The sequence below is a fragment of the Lissotriton helveticus genome, chromosome 6, assembly GCF_964261635.1.
Source record: "Lissotriton helveticus chromosome 6, aLisHel1.1, whole genome shotgun sequence".
Lineage (NCBI taxonomy): Eukaryota > Metazoa > Chordata > Amphibia > Caudata > Salamandridae > Lissotriton > Lissotriton helveticus.
The window spans coordinates 83616579-83638860 of NC_136067.1; the positions used below are offsets into that span (position 1 = coordinate 83616579).

Below are 22282 nucleotides of genomic sequence, written 5' to 3' on the forward strand. Positions count from 1 at the left end.
ATCCCATGAAAATTGGCACAATTGTCTCCTTCATCAGCTCTAAATCAAGGTTTTCCCTGAAGCTCTATGAGAAATGTAGTTTCGCAACTGCACAGAAGGGTAGACTATTTTCTTATATTTCTTTGAAGTCACTTGTCATGAATTTGAGTTCTGAATTACTTATTACTAGGACTCACCGTCCTCTGATAGGCTAAACTGTTCATCTGTTCATCCCCTATAGATTAATAAAAGGAGGGGTTTGGCTTCTGAGGGCAGGAGACCTCCCATTCCTGGGAAGCAAGTGGTCAGAGCATTATCATTCCCTTAAACTCAGCTCTACCCCAAAGACAACTGAGTTGCCTTACATTCCTCCAGCTTATACATTTGGGAAGTGTCAAACTGCTCAAGGTTTCCTGGAGGCCTGTTCACAGCAGTGAATAACAGGGGGGAGAGAGGGGAGAAAAGCGGAAAGTTTCAGCCAAACACACTGAATGACGCTTCTGCCCAGCAGGAGTAAATTTGTGGTGTAACCTCAAGAGCTGCCGACTTCGGACCTGGGGAACAGGGTTCAACTTCTAGTCTCAGTGTTGGTAAAACTTTACTTTTAAAGTAAAGAATGTAGACACATGACGAACAATGGCTGAAATGCCGATAGGGGAGTTCAACAACCCCAAGGGGATTTCAGAGACATCCCAGAAGGGTGGAATTTGCCCTTCATAACTAAAAACAAAATACCTTGGATCAATACACGTGGTTTGAGAAGGTCATATGTAGTGACCTCTGCAGCCACATTGAATTGAAACTGTGTATGGAAGAGGCCACACCCTATGTCTAGACCCTTCTTAGGATGGCCAAAGGTCGAGGGTAGCAGGCTCTGGGTTCATGACGAGTGAATACACTGTGTAGCCAAGACTCGCATCCTACCAATATACCCTGCTGTGCATAAACAAAACTTTGCATCAAGACTTTTGGAACCAAGGTTAGTCGGCACAGGGAACCTCTGCAGGGCACGTTCTGCACCCAGAGCCCACTGTTCATATGCAGCGATCTCTGAGGCCATGGAAATTGGGCAAAGGGTATGGCCTAGGTCTGCACCATGTGTTCAGAAACGGCTGTGAAAGGTAAGCTATCATTACAACGCGTCTATTTCTACTACTTACTTTTATCACGCATCTTTTACTTCGCAGGTCTCTTTATTACGCATGCTTTTACATCGCATGCTTCTACAACGCAAATACCGTTGTAACGACAACGCAGGTATGAAATGCATCTTACAAAATATTTTTATAAAAAAAGAATAGTACCAGAGTATTATGAGAGAATCAGAGTATTAATTTAGTAGGAGACTCTGATTTAAAGTTACAAGTGAAAGCAGAACGAACAAAAAGAGAACAAAGACAGAAGAACGTAAAAACGTCATAGGGAAGACAACATCATACGGAAGAGAGGGGAGAAAGGGAGAAGAAGCATGGAAGACCAGTGCACAGGTAAGAGGAGAATCAATTGTATAATTGATATAGGAGGTTGGTATATAGAAGAAGTGTCAAGGTAAAAAGAGATGTAAAATAAAAAAATAAAAAATGCTACCAGAGTAATAAAAAGAGAAATTAAATGAGTAACAGAGTAATTATTGAGTTGGAGAGACACCCTGTTACTATTAACATTAAAACACTGATGGGACATTGACACAGTGTCAGACTGAACTTTCCAAAGCATTATTTTAAAGACCGAGTTAATATGTGTGATATAATCATGACCATGTCAACATTTCACCATGTGCCCAGTGTCCGCAAACGTGTTTTATATAGAGTAATAAAGTTTATGATGTAAAAAAATGTGTTTTTCCATGCTTTGACAAAGGTTTAAAATCAGAAAATTGTTCTTTTTCAGTTTGCATGAATACGCAAGACCAGGAAAACATCATAAGGATGATCGAGTGGGTGGTGTAGTAAAAAAGATGCTGTTTCAAAGTGGTTCGTAGGAAGAAGCTTTAATGCTACAGCCCCTACACATGTGAACGGCACCGCCGCTCTCAGGCAACTGTCAGTACCAGCATATCACAACAGTATAAAATAACAGTAAATAAATGGAATGTAGAATGTCGGGGAACCAATGGGGAAGGCTTGATTGGCAGCACATGCCATCGCGTGCAGGTGATCTTAACGTCAGTCACAGTCACGTGCCACGGTCCTGGCACGCGGCAGTGCTGCCGTTACAACACATCTTCCCCTCTTATAACATTGCAGAACAGATAAGTTATTCACAAATAAAGTTGTTGTATGCTGTGAAAGGTTTAAGGAACTAGGGCCGAGATGTAGGTCACCTTTTACCGGTCGGTAACGGCCAAATCGGCCGTTACCGACCGGTATTTTGGATTTGGCATGTAGGGGGCATTTTAATTACAGAATCGGTATATATACAGAATCGGTAAAATACCGAATCAGTAAATTTACCGATTCTGTAATTCTAGATGTAGGTGGCACTTCAAAGAGTGCCACAGGCCCTTTAGGAGTCGGTATTTACCACCCAATCGTATTGGGTGGTAAAATACAGATTTCCAGTGTACATGCACATCTGTGCATGTACACCTATGCCATGTGACACACAGACATGCCCTTAGGGCATGTGTGTGTGCCACATGGCACACAAGCCTGCACTTGGGGTGCTACAGGGTGTCAAAGTGACACCCCGTTCCCCCTGCCAGGATTCGGTATTTACCGATTCGGTAAATACCGAATCGGTATTTACCATTGATTCCTATGGGCTTTAAAGCCCATAGGAATCAATGGGAAATACCGATTCGGTATTTACTGAATCGGTAAATACCGAATCTTACAGATTCGGCAATTGTAAATTAAAAATTACCTACATCTGCCTCCTTCCAATTTACCGATTCATAAATACCGATTCGGTAAAATTCGGTATTTATGAGTCGGTAAGTTAGATTTACCTACATCTGGGCCTTAAGGCGCACATGCTGAAAAGGGATGAGTTGAAAAGAGTTAATTGGATATTGCGCAGGCAAATAACTGGCGAGAGAGAAACTGGCAATGTGACTTTACAACAGTTAGATTGAATATTAACTTGTAGCTAGTGTGTTTATCACTGGAAGATGCACACAGTAAGGAATGATTGAAAGAAGTAACTGTAACAGTTTAAATAGTGCCACTGTTGCTATGGAGGAGTATTCTCACTGAATAATGTATAATAATAATAATAATAAACTGAGTTTATAAAGCACCTGGTTACACTAGGCTTGTGTGTCCCCGCGCTATGGGTATGCGGTAACAGATGCGATAAGCGGCGGTATTAATTTAAATTAAGTAGAGGTGAACGTGTAAACGAAAGAATGCGCACCGCGTTGTTTACCCAGCTGGTTATCTGAGGTGATCTATGCAATCTAAGATGGCCACCAGACGTCGGTTTACATTGTGATCTTTGCAGGAAATTGGGCGCGTTGTGTAGAAACCAGGAGGAGCGTGTCACTTATGACGTATGTTGCAATACAGAGAAACATGTAGTATCCCAACTGGTATAACTGGTGGACAATTAAAACAGATACGTCATAGACATTATCACGAAAGAAGTAAGGAGACTCTTAAGTTGTTTTAAATGTGCTAAATAGCATCAAAATTATCCAAAAACAGGAATAGACAATTTACAGTTGTAGCAGCACTGTAAATAAACAAATAATACAACCCATAATTGTACTTGGTGCTCAAGATGTGCAAATAATGTGCAAGGTGGCGACGCAAGTGACAATGTGGTCAGCAGATTCGGCGCAAAGTGATTAGTGCTTAGTCATATACAGTGAGTAAATGTAACAATATGATTACAACTTGATTTAAGAAACTTGGTTTTGATTCAGATTGGCTGTAGTTTGGAAGAACAATATTGTATGCTGCGCCTATAGTTGCGCTGGGTGGTCGACGGCGTTTCGATCCGCATAACTCGGGATCATCATTAGGACTGGGTTTGAAGAGTCAACAGTGCTGGGGAGGAAAGGAATCCTCGCGGGGCGGGTAATTAGCAACAATCTTGGAGATGACTTGGAAAGACCTGAGACCCGGGGGTCGGTGCTGGTTTCGGAGGTCTCGGTGTGCGGATGGATTCTGCTATCTCTGTGGCATGTTTAGGGGCTGATTTGCAGTTTATGAGCATGCAGTTGGTAGGGGGTGTTTCTTTTTTAGGTTCTTACTTAGGGTGGCCAAGGGGATGTCGGTGAGGTAGGAAGGGGGTCTAGGGGGTTTCCGTGTGGCGTGGTCTCTTCTGAATCCGGAGATCACCTGGCTCATGGAATGAGGTATGTTGTGTACAACACTCGATTCACTCGACGCCAGACGTGTCCATGCCAATGAGCGAGATTGATTCTCCTCCACCGTGCCTGCCGCGGATCTAATCTAGATCGCGCACACCGAGACCTCCGAAACCAGCACCGACCCCCGGGTCTCAGGTCTTTCCAAGTCATCTTCAAGATTGTTGCTAATTACCCACCCCGGGAGGATTCCTTTCCTCCCCAGCACTGTTGACTCTTCAAAACCAGTCCTGATTATGATCCTGAGTTATGCAGATCAAAACGCCGTCGACCACCCAGCGCAACTATAGGCGCAGCATACAATATGGTTCTTCCAAACTACAGCCAATCTGAATCAAAACCAAGTTTCTTAAATCAAGTTGTAATCATATTGTTCCTTTTACTCACTGTATTTGAGTAAGCACTAATCACTTTGCGCCGAATCTGCTGACCTCATTGTCACTTGCGTCGCCACCTTGCACATTATTTGCACATCTTGAGCACCAAGTACAATTATGGGTTGTATTATTTGTTTATTTACAGTGCTGCTACAACTGTAAATTGTCTATTCCTGTTTTTGGATAACTTTGATGCTATTTAGCACATTTAAAACAACTTAAGAGTCTCCTTACTTCTTTCGTGATAATGTCTATGACATATCTGTTCTAATTGTCCACCAGTTATACCAGTTGGGATACTACATGTTTCTCTACATTACCTACCCCAATCCCAACACGGTTGATGGGTTTTTGCTCCTGTGTTCTATACAAGTATGTTGCAATACGTCATCATTTCACTCTGAGCTTCCAAGGGCTCCACACATCTCCCCTCACTTCGGACTGCCACCTCTCACTCACTTCTCCTCTGCCCAACCCACCCCTTCCTCCCGGACAACCGGACCCCCCAACAGAGCACACACACCATTCCTGCACCCTATATCATAAATTCCTACCCCCCTCCACAAGACACCACCCGCACCGCTAGCACCAAGAAAATGGCTCCCCCTCCCTTGTCGAATCATTCCCGCAATCAGCCCCCCAAGCACAACCTCCCCCAAAGGACACCGATCAAACACAATACACAGGCTAAGACCTCCAACCACCATTCTACACCCTCCTGCAAAAGTGTGCAGATGACGCAACAGGACCCTCCACACCCCACCTCCCATCCGAAAGCCCCCCCACACCATCCTACAACCACCCGCAAAAGTACGCAGATGATGCAACATGACACTCCGCACCCCACCTACCATCTGAAAGCCCTCACAGACAACACAACAACTACTAAACGACAACACAACTGCGCCAGGTCATCCCCCCATTTGAGGACCCCGCTCAGGACCCACCCTCCCCAACCCAGGAAGAGACAGGACAAAGTATTTCCCTGCTCGAGATCCAACTAGCTACTCTAATACTGGGTTTTAACGAAATCCTAACGAACCTTGGTTCACTTCGCAATCCACCTAAAAACCACACCTGTACTCCCATCGCAACCAACCCCCCACACCAAAGGCTCGCCAAGACCACACGACCCAGCTGGACCCGGTCCCCCCTCTCGAGCCACAATATAAGACCCATTAGAACCACAGAGGCTATGTCTTCAGACAAAGCTGCAGAACTAGCCTCCTCGTACGACACCCCCTCTACGGACATACCTCATTCCACGATCCAAGTGATCTCCGGATTCAGAAGAGACCACGCCACACGGAAACCCCCTAGACCCCCTTCCTACCTCACCGACAGCCCCTTGGCCCCCCTAAGTAAGAAACCTAAAAAAGAAACACCCCCTACCAACTGCATGCTCATAAACTGCAGATCAGCCACTAAACATGCCACAGAGATAGCAGAATCCATCCTAGTCCACAGCATAGACATAGCCTTCCTCACCGAGACCTGGCTAAACGACTGCTCGCTTCCAATCATGGATACTCTAGCACCCCCAGGCTTTACAATCATTAACAAAGACCGTAAAGACCAAAGAGGCGGGGTTTAGCGATCATTCACAACAACATATAAGTTTCAGAAATAGATACCTTCAACTATGACACCTTTGAATGCCTAACCGCCAACATTAATTCAAGCGACAACAAGACACTACACTGCCACCTCCTATACCATCCTCCAGGCAACACCACCACTTTCACGAAGCACCTGTCAGACCTGGTTGCTCACTGCTCACTCAGAGACACCGACAACCTAATTCTAGGTGACCTCAACCTACACTGGAATGTAAGCAGCTCACTAATTCAAAACCTAAATGAGCTATTACATGGCAACAACCTCACACAGCACTGCTTGAAAGAAACCCATAACAAAGGAGCAATCTTGGATGCCATCATCGCCCAACACAACTCAATCACACTAGATCATATCTTACCGGTGGACTGGTCAGACCACCACCTAATCCTATTCCACATCACGCATCCAATCATGTACCAACCCCACATCCAAGACCCCCCCCACATGGACGAGAAACCTAACTCAGATCAACATGAGCGACCTAGAAGAAAAGATAAACACGCACCTGCCCATCTCCTCAGATGGTCTTTCCGCAACAGATCTTACGTCCCACTACAACACTACTATGACATCCATCCTAGACCAACTATCCCCTGAAACTAAAAAAAACAGAAGCATTCCTTCCAGATCCTTGTTCAACACGGACATTAACGCTGCAAGGAGGCAACTTAGAGTCACAGAGCATCTATGGAAGAACAATCCCTCTATGAGCCTTCACGATCAACTCAAAGCAGCCCGAAGGAAATACAAAAAGCACATCATCAATGAAAAAAACACCTTCTTCTGCACTGCTCTGGACAACGCGAAAAACAGATCCAAGGAACTCTTTAACATCATCAGGCAACAAACTTCCAAGACCTCAGCAACCCCAATCCAGGCCTCCAAAGAGCTATGTGACAAATTTGGCATCTTCTTTAATGAAAAAGCCACCAAGATTGAGCTATCACTAGACATCAACCTCAATCCTGCCTGCAAAAACCCAACTGCCACAATCGAATCCAACAAACACAAGCTCCCCACGGAATCCTGGAATTCCTTTCACCCCGTACTCGTAGATGAGATTCTCAAACTGATCTCTTCCTCCAAGCCCTCAGCCCACGTTCTCGATCCTGTTCCCTCCCAATCGACCAAAAAGCTGAAACACTCCCTCGCCCCTCTCTGGTGCGAAATCATAAACAGCTCCTTGAAATCCGGCGTCATACCAGACTGCCTCAAAGTCACCCAAACGCACCTCTATTGAAAAAGCTAGGCCTAGACCCCAAAGATCTGAAGAACTTCAGACCTGTCTCCAATCTCCCCTTTCTATCCAAAATCCTTTAAAATGCGTTCTCCATCAACTGACCCAACACATAGACAACATCAACCTGCTAGATCCCCACCAATCGGGCTTCAGAAAAGGCTGCAGCACCGAAACCGCAATCCTTAACATCGTGGATGACATCCACAAATCCCTAGACACCGACCAAAGCTGCCTACTCATCCTCCTGGACCTATTGGCAGCCTTTGACATGGTTGACCACAATCTACTCACCAAGGCTCTCCAAGACAGAGTAGGTGCAGACAGGATGGTCCTAAAATTGTTCTCCTCCTTCTTACACAACCGCTCCCAAAGGGTCAAAATCAAATCCTTTAAGTCCGACCTACACTCTGTCAGCAGAGGTGTCCCCCAAGGTTCAGTGCTCTCCCCACAACTATTCAAAATATACATGGAACCCCTCACCACCCTACACAAAAAAGCCAACATTCCCTTCCATCTATACGCAGATGACACCCAGATCTACTTGGAAACCTCCTCCATTACCGACATTCTAAGACTAAACAACACCCTTAGAAGAAATTCAACACTGACTATCAACTAACCACCTTAAACTCAATAAAGACAAAACAGAATTCCTCCTCATCTCCAACAAAGAAGAAAACGCTCAAATTGTAGAGTGGCTAAAAGCAATAGATGCCCTTAACGGTAATCTCACTCTGGCTACATTGGTAAAATCTCTAGGAATCGCCCTTGACCCGAAACTGAACATGAACAATCACATTAAGATCTCTGCGAAGAGTGCTTTCCTCAATCTGAAGCTCCTCAACAAAATCAAACCCTTCATCCCTCCCAAATACCTCAAACAAGCCACCCAGTCACTGGTGCTATCCAGATTCGACTACGGTAACGCAATGCTCACCGGTACAACTCAATCCTAACTAGCCCCCCTCAAAACAACTCTCAATGAAGCTGCCAGAATGGTCACTCGAGTTAAGAAATATGACCACCTCTCACCCGCACTCAGAGAACTAAAATGGCTCCCAGTCGAAAGGAGGGCTAGCTTTCAGACTGCCTGCCTGACACACAAAGCCTTGCACACAGGGAAACCAGAATACATGGCCTCCAAACTCAAGAAAGCCGGCCAGACAAGAAACCTCAGGAGTTCCAATACCATGCTACTCATCCCATGAAAACACACAAACAAAAAACTGCTGCACGGTCTTTTGCAGGAAACGGCCCAAAAATCTGGAACTCCATCCCAGGCGATATCAGGACTGTCACTTCCTTTATAACATTCAAAAGACTCCTAAAAGTCCTCTACCTCAACTGTGCCTTCCTGAACCAAGAGCCGCCACCGAAACGCATAAACTTGCACTCCACAGCCCCTGGATAATGCTCCACTACTACCTACCTCTTCCTACGATCTGCAGCCACTTGATAATGCTCCACCTCTGCCCCCCTCCTGAGGCGCCCTACAGCCCTGTGACAATGCTCAACCTCACCCTACCTCATCCTTCCTCCCCGATCCCCCCGTGTTACCTCCTCTCGGAATGAGGCTGAGCCCAGGTCAATGTGCGCTCATTGAGGTTATCTCAGGACTTCCTCACCTCAATGACGCGCAGCTCACTGGGTTCTCTGAACATTTATGTGGGATTATGCCTTTCTTATGTGATTACAGCTTAATTTCTGTTGTAAAGCACTCCGATACCCTCGGGTCTGGCCAGCGCTATATAAAACTTCTAAACAAATAAATAAATCTCCACACAAGTGGCCAAAGAACACTCTTGCCGCAATAATGATCGAAGAATAGTGGGTCGAAGTTTCGAGAACTGCACAAGAAGCAGGATAGCAGTGGAGATGTTCTTTCTTGGCGAAGTGTAGTATGACGCGAAGGAGCTGTATATCTTGGACGGTCAGTTTCATGAAATTTTCTTCCAAAGGATCACGAAAGGTGCTAGATGTGACGGGCTGTTCATGGGTCGCCACTACTCGTCATCACTTGTAGTAAAGAAGAAGCTGGTTCAAAGCGGTTCATAGGAAGAAGCTTTAATGCCACAGCCCCTACACATGTGAATGGCACCGCAGCTCTCAGGCAACTGTCAGTATCAGCATATTACAATGGTATAAAATAACGGAATAACGGTAAATAAATGGAATGTAGAATGTCGGGGAACGAATGGGGAAGGCTTGATTGGCAGCGCGTGCCATCGCGTGCAGGTGATCTTAACGTCAGTCACAGTCGTGTACCACGGTCATGGCACGCGGCAGTGCTGCTGTTACAACAGTGGGGCATAGAGAGTTCCACTACTTTCGCGTCTGCCTTGTAACTCGAGAATAACACATGGATAAACTGTGAGTGTTATGCTTTGAAGGTGTATACACTGTGGACCACTGTTGTGCGGCGATGCTTTTAAATGCATTCTGCATTCATGCTGTGTCGGGGCAGTGGTCGAAGTGGGAAATAAAAAGTAGGGGAACTGTGGGTGGAGAATCAGGGGGCAGGAATAACCAAAGATTGAATCAGTGGACGGAATCAGGGGTGTGGCTAGAAATAGCAAAACATACCAATTTTTAGTACGTTTAGCATATCACTGACCAGTTACAGCTTATACCATTATTTAATTAAAACAATGGATAAACATGTTTATTTGAGGTTCAATTCAGAAAAAAGCAAACACTTATAGGGAATACAGGTTTATGTAAAGCGTGTGAAATATAAGCAGGAACAACATGTTACCTTAACCCTTTCGTTGCTGCCGCCGGCACACAAGGTGCCCCATGCATAGCCCGGTTCAAACCAGTTGCTGGGGCACTCCAGCCCCAGCTCTGGCGCGAAACTGGACAAACGGAAAGGGGTGTAACCACCCCCTTCCCAGGTTCCACCCATAAGAGGGACCTAGCAGGTAATCCATCCCCTTAGTTTAGTATAAAGTTAGGAGCTGTGTCTAGAGACTTTAGATTTATCCTGGAAAGAAACTCTGAAACGAAACTCTTGGACCTTCGACGTTCCATATCGACTGGAAGACTGAAGACATCTCCCTTGTGGTCAAGGAGTGACCACCCTGTGCAAACAGGCACCAACAGTAACTTGCCGGTTTGCTTTGTCGACGCTCCCGCTAGAACCCGAAGACTTAGCGATGCAGGAACTGGACTTCCAGACTTCTCTGACTCCGACCCAGATCCACAGCAAAACTGAGACCCGTGGCGGACACGAGAGACGTGGGACCGGATATCCTGGACTACCTGCTTTTTGCTACCTGTGCAGCTTCTGAGGTACCCTTGAAGTTGTGCATTAGGGTTTGAGAAGCCCCAGACCCGAGCAGCATTTGCACCGAAGCTCAGCCCTCCACACTCTACGAGTGCCGCGTGGGGCCTGTGCCTGTATTTCAGCTCAATGCGTCTTCGCGGTTGCTAGCCCGTTGGCTAGTAGGCCCTCTGAAGACATCTTTGTAAAACTACACTGCTTGCCTGGTTGCTCCGGGCTTGCTCCAGCTTCTCTGTGAAGGAGAAGCTCCCCAGACTTGCTGGTCTGAACTGAAGCCAATCTTCCCATCCTGCGTGGATTGCATTTGCCAAGGTTTGTTGGGTCCAATCTGGATACCGACACCGCCAACAGCTAGATCCGTCATGGGACAGCTCGACTCCAGCTCCTGGTCATCGTCGACGCCTCCTGATCCTCGTGGCTGCAGAGACAAGCTTCACCTCTTCACCTGATTCCATCTCGACATCGTCTGGTTCCATCCTGGTCCCTTCCTGGTCACTGGCTAGTGACCCAGACTCTGTCCCCTCTGCTTTCAGGTTCTTCTAGACTCCGATCTACCCTTGGATCCACCCGGACACTTTTCTCCTGGTCGCCTGCAGCACTTTTCTTGCAGCTCTCCATAGGAAACAGCGACGAAACCCGACACGAAAGAACACCTATGCACCCGGCTTCCCTGGGTGAGGTAACTCGAGTACTCCGGTGCTCCCGTGGGTATTAACTATCCAAGTGTCCTAGTTTAACAGGGTTTTCCCGTAGTCCATCCGGAAGTGTCCAAAATCTACTACTTCGTAACTTTTACGTTCCCATTGAAACTCTATGGTAACCTGCGTGTGTGTTTATACACTGCACACGCTTCCCGTGGGCCTCCTACTTCCAATCCCTTGGTTGCTCAGTGTAGCCCCAGCGATTTCCTAGGCCCTAGGCCTACTCACCTTTCCTGAAGTGGTTCTTATACCACTTATTCAGTGTATGGTTCGTGAGGCCCCTAGGGCAGAATTGTATTTGTGCAACTTATAGTATGCTTATTGAGTAACTTGTGCTGTATCTCGAACTCTGACCTCATAAAGAGTGCAGAGGGGTTGTGTTAGTAATAAATACATATATATTTGATATATACCATGTGTGGTGTCCTTTCATTTGGTATTCAAGGGATTATATATGGTAAAACAGCTGGCTTCACATGCTCTCTGAAGTTTTAGCCTAAAACTGCTTTGTCCATGCTACCACTAGGATAGCTGGTCTATAAGGTTGACTTTACAACCATCACCATAAGGGTTGTTTGGACTGGTGCAAGGTGCCCATTAGAATAGTGGACATCATATATCAGGCCAACTTCTCACACTGCCCCGTTCACTACTCCTGCCTCGTTCATTACACCTGCCCCGTTCACTACACCTGCCCCATTCACTACACCTGCCCCGTTCACTACACCTGCCCCGTTCACTGCTCCTGCCCCGTTCACTGCTCCTGCCCCGTTCACTGCTCCTGCCCCTTTCACTGCTCCTGCCCCGTTCACTGCTCCTGCCCCGCTCACCGCTCCTGCCCCGCTCACCGCTCCTGCCCGGTTACCGCTCTTGTTCATGCCTAATCACCGCTCCTGCCCCATCACTTCTCCTGCTTCGTCACCTCTCCTGCCCCGTCACCTCTCCTGCCCCGTCACCTCTCCTGCCCCGTCACCTCTCCTTTCCTGTCACCTCTCCTGCCCAGTCACCTCTCCTCTCCTGCCCTGTCACATCACCTGCCCGTCATGTCACCTGCCCGTCATGTCACCTGCCCGTCATGTCACCTGCCTGTCACGTCACCTGCCCGTCACTTCTTCTGCCCGGTCACTTCTTCTGCCCGGTCACTTCTCCAGTCCGTCACTTCTCCAGCCGTCACTTCTCCTGCCCGGTCACTTCTCCTGCCCGGTCACCTCTCCTGCCCTGTTGCCTCTCCTTCCCTGTCACTTCTCGTTCCCCGTCACTTCTCATTCCTAGACACTTCTCCTGTCCTGTCACTTCTCCTGGCCCGTCACTTCTCCTGTCCTGTCACTTCTCCTGGCCCGTCACTTCTCCTGGCCAGTCACTTCTCCTGTCCTGTCACTTTTCCTGCACCGTTGCTTCTGCCCCGTTCACTGCTCCTGCCCCATTCACTGCTCCTGCCCCATTCACTGCTCCTGCCCCATTCACTCCTACTGCCCCATTCACTCCTACTGCCCCATTCACTCCTACTGCCCCGTTCACTCCTACTGCCCTGTTCACTCCTACTGCCCCGTTCACTGTTCCAGCCCCATTCACTGCTCCTGCCCGGTTCACTGCTCCTGCCCCATTCACTGCTCCTGTCCGTTCACCGCTCCTGCCCGGTTACCACTCCTGCTCATGCCTAATCACCCCTCCTGCCCCATTACTTCTAATGCTTCGTCACTTCTTGTGCCCAGTCACCTCTCATGCCCTGTTGCCTCTCCTTACCAGTCACTTCTCTTGCCCTGTCACCTCTCCTGCCCTGTCACCTCTCCTGCCCTGTCACTTCTCCTGCCCCATCACTGCTCCTGCCCCATCACTGCTCCTGCCCCGTCACTGCTCCTGCCCCGTCACTGCTCCTGCCCCGTCACTGCTCCTGCCCCATTCACTGCTCCTGTCCTTTCAACGCTCCTGCCCCGTCACCTCTCCTGCCCAATCACCTCTCCTGCCCCGTCACCTCTCCTGCCCCGTCACCTCTCCTGCCCCGTCTTCTCTCCTGCCCCGTCACCTCTCCTGCCCTGTCACCTCTCCTGCCCCGTCACCTCTCCTGTCCTGTCACTTTACCTGCCCGGTCACCTCTCCTGCCCAGTTACCTCTCCTGCCCAGTCACCTCTCCTTTCCTGTTGCCTCTTGTGCCCCGTCACTGCTCCTGGCCTGTCACTTTTCCTGCCTCGTCACATTTCCTGCCCCGTCACCGCTCCTGCCCGTTCACTGCTCCTGCCCGTTCACTGCTCCTGCTCGTTCACTGCTCCTGCTCGTTCACTGCTCCTGTCCGGTCAGCACTCCTGCCCGATCACCGCTCCAGCCCCATCACTTCTCTTGTCCCATCACTACTCCTGCCCCGTTCACTGCTCTTGTCCGTTCACTGCCCCTATCCGTTCACTGCTCCTGCCCATTCCTAATCACCGCTCCTGCCCCTTCACTTCTCCTGCCCCGTCACCTCTCCTTTCCTGTCACCTCTCCTGTCCCATCACTGCTCCTGACACGTCACCTCTCCTGCCCCGCCACTTCTCCTGCCTGTCACTTCTCCTGCCTGTCACTTCTCCTGCCCTGTCACTTCTCCTACCCGCTAGTTCTCCTGCCCAGTCACCTCTCCTGCCCTATTACCTCTCCTTTCCTGTCGCCTCTTCTGTCCCGTCACTGCTCCTGCCCAGTTCACTCTGTGTACAACATTGACAAGATACACAAGGTGGCAAATTCCCCACAGTACTCTGTTTGGGGAAAGCTCCTCTGTAATCACTAACTCCAATCTCACTGGCACATGACATGCTAAAGGCAGACGGCGGGGGCATTGTTTTTCAAAAGGGGGTAATCAGCCTCAATCGGAAACTAAAGCATTTTCAATCGGAAACTAAAGCATTTTCAATATTATATACAACAAAGCCATAGTTGTATGAATGTAGTATATTTATCTTTTCCAACCAACAACCTTTGACAAAGCCAATAGTCCTGGCTTGTTGTAGGTGCAATGTTACTTGTTGTATTATATATGTGGAGGCAATAACAGAAGCAGCAAAATACAAGTCGGGCAGCACATTACGCTGGGCACATATTTTTAGCATAAATGTTTTAAGCCACATCCTTAATTATATCGGCCACGCCCCTTTAAGAGCCCCCCAGTTTTTTCATCCCACTTAAAGCCCTGCCCCAATTGTGCTGCGAGTGATGGAAGGGCATGAAAAGTTGGTCGTATGGGTGTCAAGGGGGATCATATTGTCAGAGCCACTGTAGCGTCACAACGAGAGATTCCCCAGCACACAGGCCCTTTACGAGGAGATTGAGACAAATAGTTTTTCTCAGTCTCTTTAGATTATACTGGGTTGCCTTCCTGAGGAACAGTGCAAAAATGTCAGTGCATCAGTGAAAAAAAATGTGATTAACCCTATACACAGAAAAGGCATTTTTTTCAGGCCTTCTCACATAACAGTGCTTACTACCCCCAACGAGGCGTCGAAGCGCTCTTTCGGGGAAAGCTCCTCTGTAATCACTAACTCCAATCTCAGTGGCACATGACATGCTAAAGGCAGACGGCGGGCGCATTGTCATTCTAAAGGGGGTAATCAGCCTCAATCGGAATGACAATGGGCCTGCCATCAGCCTGTGAGAGCTCAGGGAGGGGCTGCTGCAGCCTCTGGAGTACAACAGAGAAGTGCGAGCAGCCCCTGTAATCTGAAAGAAAAAGTTATCGTTTTTATTAGGTAGAACTATTCTTGCCGTCCCGGGATGCTTTTTTGAAAGCAAGAAGTAGGGGAACGGACTGGAATAATTTCTAGAAGTAGGGGCACGCCGTGCCCTTCCGTCCCCGCCCACTTCTACCACTGGTCGGGGGGCATGTCCTATCTTGGACGTGCGTGCAGATTTCTGCACAGCGTTATAAAATCTGAGAGTGGTATGTCTTACGGTGTGTGGTAACTAAAGGAAGGCACTCGGCAGCTGTGAGTTATGCTTCACAGCTGGAAATGCGCTCCTTGTACAGAGCTGTGCAGTGCATGTGGGGGGAGGGGGTCATTTCCATCTTCTGTTTCAAATGCGAAAAAAATGAAGAAAAACTGCTTTCTTTTGACTGCCTAACGGCCTCTGCTCCTTCTTCCTATTTCCTGTATGTAAAAGTAGTAGGATGTAAATAAATATGAAAGGAGAATGGAGGGAGGAAAAAGTTGTACTACTGTCGAGTGAAAAAGTAACACATTTTTAATAGAAAAAGAAAACGAGATGAAAAAATTGCGTTGTAATGGTATGCGTTGTTTTTGTGTACGTTGTAAAACCATTAAATGCGTTTCTATTCATATGCAAAATAACGGTATGCGAAATAAAAAATTGCGTTGTAATGGTATTTGCAAACTAAAAACTTAGGGGCATATTACCAAGCAATACCGATAATTATCGCTATGCATGGTTAGCGGCTAAAATTATATCGCCGTGCTCCGACGATTTTTACCGCTGAGATACCTTGCTATTATCAAGGTTTATCTCAAAAGCGGTAAAAATCCTGCGAAATGCATGAATATCGCTGAAAAATCAGCGATATTCATGCATTATCGTGACAATGCTCTTAGCCATTTTATCCACCCTCCATTGGATAACATGGCTAAGAACTGCCCTGGGCAGGCGTTATCTTTTGGAGATATTCGCGCTTAGCGCGAATATTTCCAAAAGTAAGGCTTTGTTGATAATTGGAGATAGCGACATTAGCGACTGTTTCCAGTCACTAACATCTTGGCACGCCCACTTTGCATGTCATTAGCGATATATATCGCTGACATGCAAAGTGGGCCCCAGGATGATCGCTATCTCCTACTAGCTGTCGCTAACTGGTGTTAGCGACAGCTAGGTAATAGGGCAATAAAATTATCGCCGCTTTAGCGGGAAAAAGTCCAGCTAAGGCGGCGATAATGGCCCTTGGTAATATGCCCCTTAGTTGTAAAAGCATGCGAAGTATTGGGTAGCATTATAACGACACCTACTCGCTGTGAAATGCTCTAACCAGTCTCCGGTTCTTCGCAGAACATTTGTTCACAACTTGCATGCTCTTCGGCAAATGTCATGCAAGATATTATGAAACCGCATTTTGCTGTACAAGTATAATTTCATGTAATTACACAAAATTCTCATTGAATTGTCTAAAATTTCAAAACAAACAAAAAATACGCAACTTTGCTGACACTATCTGAGACACAGCAGGCTTTGCAACCACAGGGACTCACTGTGTCCTGGTGGTCTGTTCACAGCAGTAAATAACAAACTAAAAAAACAACCCTGCAAGTTGCAGCCAAACACTGAATGACGCCTATGCTCAGCAGGAAACAAGCTGTGGCGACTTCAGACCTGGGGAACAGAGTTCAAATCTTGGTGTCTGTAAAGCTGTGACTTTAAAAAAAATAGAATGTAAATACTTTACGGACATTGGCAGGAATGCTGATTAAATTTTTTTTTTTAAATCCCCACTTGCTTCTGTTGGGATGGCTGACCAGGAGGAACCATGAACGCGCTGGATGGCCAACTAGAAGGAACAATTAGTGAAATCGGATGGGAGGGAACCAAGGACCCAAAGGAGGGACAATTACAAGCAATGCACCAATCAAATCCCAGCATTTGTGAATGGCACAACAAAGAACGAATGAAAATTGATAGGCATGCTTGAGAAGCCCAACGAGGCGGATACCAGCATATCTTGCAGACAGCGCATGCGGGCTGCCTAGCCTAAACCTAAAAAGGACTTCTGAAGGCCAGCTTAGATCAGGTTCTAGGTGTGTACTCTGCTGGTCTTTGGAGGGCCAGCTGCAGTGTTTTATGGCAGCCTGAGGGATAGTTGTGGAGCAATCAGAGGTTACTTAAAGAAGGATGAGTGGCACTTAGGGCATGCTGGTGGTATCTGAGGGCAAGATAACAGTATAGGAGGATTGTTTAACCCCTCCCATGCTCATGACGAGCTGAGCTCATCATGAGCCAAGGCGCTCCGGTGCTCATGACGAGCTCAGCTCGTCATGGCCCATGGAACGCTCAGGTGCGGGTAATATTCCCCTGATGTGCTGAGCGTTCCACGAGAGCCGGTGCACCTGTGACGAGCTCAGCTAGTCATGAGCACAGGAGCGCCGTGCCTCATGACGAGCTGAGCTCGTCAGGAGCATGCGGGCGCTGTGCGCCCCCCTCCCCCCAGCACAGCGGGGGAATTACCCCCGCAGTGAAGGGTTTAAGGACCAGCTGGAGTCCAAATGGTGGAGCGACCGCTGTGCCTTACCCAGGCCTGGTCGCCCCCACACTCCTCCTGCTGCCTGCTTTGCTCCTGTGCCCACCTGCTGACTGCTCCTGTGCTCGCTAGGGCGACCCAGCCGCCGCTAAGCCGCCCGCCCCCACCAGACTTTCCCGCCGCTGCCTCCCTGCCGCCCCGCCCCCCGCCAGCCCATTGGCCGCCCCGCTCCCGCCACCCAACTGACCCTCCCTCCCGGCTACCTTCATAAGGAGACCTCTCCTTCACCTCGGGAGCGACCGCTGTGCCTTACCCAGGCCTGGTCGCCCCCACGCTCCTCCTGCTGCCTGCTTTGCTCCTGTGCCCGCCTGCTGACAGCTCCTGTGCTCCCTAGTGCGACCCAGCCGCCGCTGAGCCGCCCGCCCGCACCAGACTTTCCCGCCGCTGCCTCCCTGCGGCCCGCCCCCCGCCAGCCCATTGGCCACCCCGCTCCCGCCACCCAGCTGACCCTCCCTCCCGGCTACCTTCTTAAAGAGATCTCTCCTTCACCTCGGGAGCGACCACTGTGCCTTACCCAGGCCTGGTCGCCCCCACGCTCCTCTTGCTGCCTGCTTTTCTCCTGTGCCCGCCTGCTGACTGCTCCTGCGCTCGCTAGGGCGTCCCAGCCGCCGCTGAGCCGCCCGCCCGCACCAGACTTTCCCGCCGCTGCCTCCCTGCGGCCGCCCCCCGCCAGCCCATTGGCCGCCCCGCTCCCGCCACCCAGCTGACCCTCCCTTCTTAAGGAGACCTCTCCTTCACCTCGGGAGCGACCGCTGTGCCTTACCCAGGCCTGGTCGCCCCCATGCTCCTCCTGCTGCCTGTTTTGCTCCTGTGCCCGCCTGCTGACTGCTCCTGTGCTCGCTAGGGTGACCCAGCCGCCACTGAGCCGCCCGCCCGCACCAGACTTTCCCGTCGCTGCCTCCCTGCGGCCCCGTCCCGCCCATTGGCCGCCCCACTCCCGCCACCCAGCTGACCCTCCCTCCCGGCTACCTTCTTAAGGAGACCTCTCCTTAACCTCGGGAGCGACTGCTGTGCCTTACACAGGCCTTGTTGCCCCCACGCTCCTCCTGCTGCCTGCTTTGCTCCTGTGCCCGCCTCCTGACTGCTCCTGTGCTCGCTAGGGCGACCCAGGCGCCGCTGAGCCGCCCGCCTGCACCAGACTTTCCCGCCGCTGCCTCCCTGCGACCCCACCCCCCCGCCAGCCCATTGGCCACCCCGCTCCCGCCATCCAGCTGACCCTCCCTCCCGGCTACCTTCTAATGTCACCCCCACGCACGCGCAGCATTGACGCGCAGCGGTCGCGCCGATTGTGCGCCGAAGGCGCGCCAAAGGCAAGCCCGTCTGCGCCCGTCCGCGCCTGGACCGCGCCCAGTGCCAGGACCCCTGGCCCCCGCCGATGCGAGACCAACCGACAGACCTACAACGCCGCCGCCCTCAACGCACTCATTGCCGGCCGGAACCCCGCCTGCTGCCGGGCCACCCCGAGACGCATCCACGGACCCTTCACCTGCAAGGCCTGCAAATTCACCTGCCTCCGAACCTGCACCGCACCCGCCAAGACAAGCACCAGCCAGACCCACCTCAAGTGCATCCTGCTCAACACCCACTCCATCCACAGACACGCCATCGAACTCTGGAACCTGCTCGACACAACTTCACCAGACGTCGCCTTCCTCACGGAAACCTGGATGAACGCCTCCTCTGCACCCGACATCGCCATCGCCATCCCAGACGGATACAAGATCACCCGGAGGGACCGGAGGAGACATCGCCATCGTACACAAGAACACCATCCGCATCACGACCGACTCCAACGACACCTTCTCCGCCGCAGAGCACCTCCACTTCCAGATACACGCCGACCCAAAGACGACGCTCAGAGGCACCCTCGTCTACAGACCCCCGGGACCACGCACACAATTCAGCGACGACATCACAGACTTCATCAGCCCGCACGCCCTCCCCTCCGCTGACTACATCCTCATAGGGGACCTCAACTTCCACCTGGAAATCAACAAGGACCGCAACACCTCCGCCCTGCTGGACAACCTCGCCAACCTCGGACTCAAGCAACTGGTCAACACCCCCACCCACTACGCCGGCCACACGCTTGATCCCGTCTTCTCTTCCAGCAAGCACATCACCTTCAGCCACGCCACCGGACTCCACTGGACCGACCACAGCTGCGTCCACTTCAGCTTCAGAAGAACCACGACCCACCACCACCCGCAACAGGCTCCTCACAGGAGCTGGAGCAAGATCACCGCCGAGCAGCTCACCACCTACCTCAGCCAGAACCCGCCCGCCAGCACAACGGACCCCAACGAAGCAGTCCGCAACTTCAAGCAGTGGCTGACCGCCTGCGCCGACGACCTTGCGCTACTAAAGAAACCTCCCAGCAGACCCAGAAGCAAGAAGGCCTCCTGGTTCACCGACGAACTCAAGGACTCCAAGAAGAACTGCCGCACCCTCGAGAAAGCCTGGCTCCGCGACCAGACCACAGACAACATGACCGCCCTCAAACACGCCACCCGCAAGCACCACCAGCTTATCCGCACCACCAAGAAGAAATGTCTGAAGGAACGACTGGACAACAACTCCCACGACAGCAAGGAACTCTTCAACATCGTCAAGGAGTTCTCCAACCCCAGCACCGGCAACAACGACATCACTTCTTCACAAGATCTCTGCGACTCTCTCGCCTCGTTCTTCCACCGCAAGATCGCCGACATCCACAACAGCTTCGACGCACCATTCACGCACCCTACCGTCGAACCAACGCCCCCCACCGCCACCCTCCGCACCTGGACCACGGTGACCACCAAAGACACAGCCCGCATGATGAGCACCATCCACTCCGGATCTCCAACTGACCCCTGCCCCCACCACATCTTCAACAAGGCCGAATCCACCATTGCACCCCAACTCCGGACCATCATCAACACCTCCTTCAACACCGCCACCTTCCCGGAGAGCTGGAAGCATGCCGAGCTCAGCGCCCTACTGAAGAAACCTACAGCGGACCCCACCGACCTCAAGAACTTCCGCCCCATCTCGCTCCTCCCTTTTCCTGCCAAAGTCATCGAGAAGACCGTCAACAGACAGCTTGCCGCCTTCCTCGAGACGAACGGATCCCTCGACCCCTCGCAGTCCGGTTTCAAAGCCAACCACAGCACTGAGACCGCCCTCATCGCAGCCACCGACGACATCCGAGCCCTGCTCGACAACGGGGAAACAGCGGCACTCATCCTCCTGGACCTCTCTGCAGCGTTCGACACTGTCTGCCACCGCACCCTAGTGCAACGCCTAAGCAACATCGGTATCCAAGAGAAGGCACTGGAGTGGATCACCTCGTTCCTCGCCGGAAGAACCCAGAGAGTCCGCCTCCCCCCGTTTTGATCCGAGGCCACCGAAGTCATATGCGGCGTCCCGCAAGGATCATCACTCAGCCCTACCCTCTTCAACGTCTACATGAGACCTCTTGCAGCCATCGCACGCCAGCACAACCTCAACATCATCTCCTACGCCGACGACACACAGCTGATCCTCTCCCTCACCAGAGACCCCGACACCGCCAGAACTAGCCTACACGAAGGGATGAAAGACGTCGCCGAATGGATGAAGAACAGCCGCCTGAAACTGAACTCAGACAAGACGGAAGTCCTCATCCTGGGACCATCGCCCTCCGCCTGGGACGACTCCTGGTGGCCCCCCGCCCTGGGCACCACTCCCAAGCCAATAGACCACGCACGCAACCTGGGCTTCATCCTGGACTCCTCCTTCTCGATGACCAGACAAGTCAACGCCGTCTCCTCATTGTGCTTCAACACCCTACGCATGCTCCGCAAGATCTTCCGCTGGATCCCGATCGAAACCACGAAGACGGTCACTCAGGCACTCGTCACCAGCCGACTGGACTACGGAAACACCCTCTACGCCGGAACCACAGCCAAGCTACAGAAAAGACTCCAACGCATCCAGAACGCCTCCGCCCGACTCATCCTGGACATCCCCCGACGCAGCCACATCTCCGGTCACCTGAGGGACCTGCACTGGCTCCCCGTCAGCAAGAGGATCACGTTCAGGCTCCTCACCCACGCACACAAGTCTCTCCACGACCTGGGCCCCAAGTACCTCAACGACCGCCTGACCTTCTAGACGCCCACCCGTCAGCTACGTTCTACTAGCCTCGCCCTCGCCGCCGTACCACGCATCCGAAGAACCAACGCCGGAGGCAGATCCTTCGCCTACCTGGCGGCCAAGACATGGAACTCCCTCCCCATCCACCTTCGGCTGACCCAGGACCATCTCGCCTTCAAAAGACAACTCAAGACCTGACTGTTCGAGCAATAGCTGACCCCTTCTCCCAAGCGCCTTGAGGCCCTTCTGGGTGAGTAGTGCGCTATACAAATGGTATGATTGATTGATTGAGTCCAATGGGCGGAAGAGCTCTGAGAGCACAATATTGAGCAACGAGAGTCCATCAATCATCTGTGATGGGAGACCTGGGGTGTTTAAGCAGCAGC

General features: G+C 50.7%; 1 protein-coding gene across 1 annotated transcript in view; it reads right to left on the bottom strand.

The window, feature by feature from the left end:
* The window catches only part of LOC144761222 (beta-1,3-galactosyltransferase 2-like), a 35991-nt gene that overhangs the window by 12654 nt on the left and 1055 nt on the right, over window positions 1-22282 (bottom strand). The gene's annotated exons all lie outside the window — the stretch shown is intronic.